The following is a 3,204-nucleotide window of genomic DNA, read 5'->3' as shown; positions in this document are numbered from 1 at the left end:
TAAGAAAATCTGTTGATGCAGATATATTTCAATGTCTATATGCATGCTTATAGGAACAGAAATATGAATACTTGTATTTGAATATTTGAAACTTATAATACATAATCAATGTTTTTCAGTGTTTACTTGTAATTTGCTATCCTTCAAATATCTTTATTTTTCCATATATAATGCATAGAGAAATTTTAATGCTTCATTATTTTATTATTTAGATAAGATCTATGCTAAAAAGAGAATTAATCAAAATTAGCATTTAGTATTTTACATCTATTTCTTAAAAGACTAATTTGAAGGAAAAAGATCCATTTTAAAATGCAAGATGGGAAGCAGCAGATGGTGTAGCAGTTCTGTCACTGGACTCCTGCATGGTCAACCACAGTTAGAGTCCCAGATGCAGTGACTTGAAAATCACACCAGGCACATGTACATACATGCATGCCCAAGATCCTGGGAAGAAAATGGAGGAGAAGGAATTGTAGCATGGTCATCCACCTGGGAGCTATTTCTCCCTCTCCATCTCAACATCTCTCTCTCTATCTCTCTCTCTCTCTCTCTCTCTCTCTTCACCTAGTGCATGAACTCTAGGGCAAAAACTTCTAAATAAATAAATGAAAAAAATACAAGATGATTTTAAAGAGGAAAAATAAACTATGATGTGACTATTACTATGAGAAGCTAAAATTTTATGCCACACTTATCTTTGTCTTCTATATAGAGAAATAAAAAATCACCTTAGGGCACTTCATTAGTTCTGCTAAAAAATCATGTGATTATGCTCTTTTATTAATGCAAATATTATGCCAAAAGGTACATTTATACTCTGGTTACATTGCTGGACTCCTATGAAGTTGACCATGTTTCAAGTCCAAAACCAGGTGCTTAAAACTCATTCTGAGCACATGTGTGTGCATGCTCGAGATCCCAAGAGGAGAATGGAGGAGATGGGATTATGGCATGCTCATCACTCGGGCGAAGGGTGATTTCTTGCTTTCTGTCTCTGTCTCTGTCTCTCTGGCAAGCACACATGTCCTATAGCAAAAATCTCTCTCTCTCTTAAAACAAAAAAAAAGTATAAAAGTAACTAGTTTGTACTGACGAAAGCAGTTTCTTACTAAACTTTCTTGCTGCAGAGCCATCACAATGGCAAGAGCGGGAAAGTTGGTATTGAGACCAAGTAGCCTCTGGAATTATAGGGTTTGATTCATTCACTCCTTCCCTCTGGGGTTAGTATGTTCAGGACCCTGTTTCTAATGGATTGATTTGTTTGCAAGAAAGGACACACATAAGAACACATCAAAGGCCAGCAGAAGGCATAATGGTTACATTGTTGGATTCCCACCCACATGGCCGACTATAATTCAAGTCCCAGACCCAGAGGTCTGAAACTCACTTTTTGTGTATGTGCATGTGTGCCCATGAAGCCAGGAAGAGAATGGAGGAGAAGGGATTGTGGTGTAGGTATTCCCCCATGGCCATGATTTCTCACTTTTCCTCTCACTGTCTCTGTTTCTCCCTCTCTCCAAAGAGTGCACGTGTCTAAAGCAAAGATCTCTAAAGAAACACATCACGAAGTGTGAAAGCCTGTTGGTTCTCATTCTTCTTCTTTTTTTTTTTTTTTTTGAGAGGTTTTTGCTATAGGGCGTGTGCATTCACCAGACAGACAGAGACAAAGAGACAGAAAGCCAGAAATCACCCCGCAAGGGGGATGGCCACACCGCAATCCCTTCTCCTCCATTCTCCTCTCGGGATCTTGGGCATGCATGCACAGGCGCCCCACATGAGTTTCAACCCACCAGGTCTGGGACGTGAACCACAGGCGACTACGTGGGAGTCCAGCGACATAGCCATTTTGCTAACTGTTGGTCCCTTGGTTCTCATTCTTGATCAATACGATGAACAAAATTTTCTGGAAAAGGAGAGTTAGTTTTCACAGAGCATATGTTGAAAGATGATTATAGAGTTTGAGGGAAACATAAGATACATATTTGAATGTCGATGGACTATGCTCATTCAAGCCGATGTGTAAGCTTGCTTACACAAGCTTGCTATCTCAAGTCATTGAGAAGTAACATCTGTCCAGATTGGCTAGACCCTGAGTTTTCTCTCTACCCAATAACTAGAAGAAGGATTATCTTTGGTTGCATATAAGCAAGACTCAGGAACTCTGCAGTGGTACAGAGGGTAGGATATCACTCTGTAATGCTGTAGCCTCATGGAAGACATGCCAGGCGTAATGCCTGTAGCCTGATCCTGGCTGTCAGGGAAAGGCTGGTGGGAAAGAAGGGGAATCAGAGTATGAGCAAACCCTATCAAGGGTGTCTGTTTCTCTCTCTCTCTCTCTCTCTCTCATAAGAGAAAGAAAAAAATAAATGTATTTTAAAAAACAAAAAACAGAATTCTAGTCAATTAGGGGAAGTTTTTAATATAAAGGAATTTTCTGTTAATAAGGACCAGTTGGGGCAAAACAAAAGAAGGATACAAATATTCAGTAAAGCAAAATAAAACAAAGATTGGCCTTATATGTTGTTATAAAATGAGCTAAGACAATTGAGTTGATCAAAATGAATGCATATTTTAAATTCATAATAAAAGTCTCTGTCCCTTAAGTAGTGCTTTCAGATAAAACAACGAGAGTGAATTTCAGGGGCCAGGAGGTAGTGTACTGGTTAAGGCACTGGCCTCCCACATGGTCAATCACAGATTGAGTCCTAGACTGAGTAGCTAGAAATTCATGCAGGGTGCATGTTCGTGTGTGTCCAAAATCCTGAAAGGAGAATGGAGGAGAGGGATTGCAGCATGGCCATCCTTCCTGGGGGGTGATTTCTCACTTTCTCTTCATCTCTGTCTGTCTCTCCAGTGAGCACATGTGCTCTATAGCAAAAGTCCCACTCCCACCCCCCAAAAAAAGAAAGTAAATTTCAAACTGAATTTTGCCTTATATAGAAAGATTTACTAGGAAACTATTAAAAAAATAGCTATAGGACCTGACTTGTAAGATTGATGAAAACTAGTTCTGCTCTCTGGGACCAGCAGATGGTGTAATGGTTACGTCACTGGACTCCCATGCAGTTGACCGTGGTTCAAGTCCCAGACCCAGTGGCCGAATTCAGGCCTAGCACATGTGTACGTGCATGTCCCAGATCCTGAGAGAAGAATGGAGAAGGGATTGTGGCATGGCCATTCCCCCTGAGGAGTGATTTCTCA

The sequence above is a fragment of the Tupaia chinensis genome, unplaced genomic scaffold (assembly GCF_000334495.1).
Source record: "Tupaia chinensis unplaced genomic scaffold, TupChi_1.0 Scaffold139079_1, whole genome shotgun sequence".
NCBI classification, from domain to species: Eukaryota; Metazoa; Chordata; class Mammalia; order Scandentia; family Tupaiidae; genus Tupaia; species Tupaia belangeri.
The sequence above is the reverse complement of the archived record's forward strand: the minus strand, read 5'-3'. Positions refer to the sequence as shown.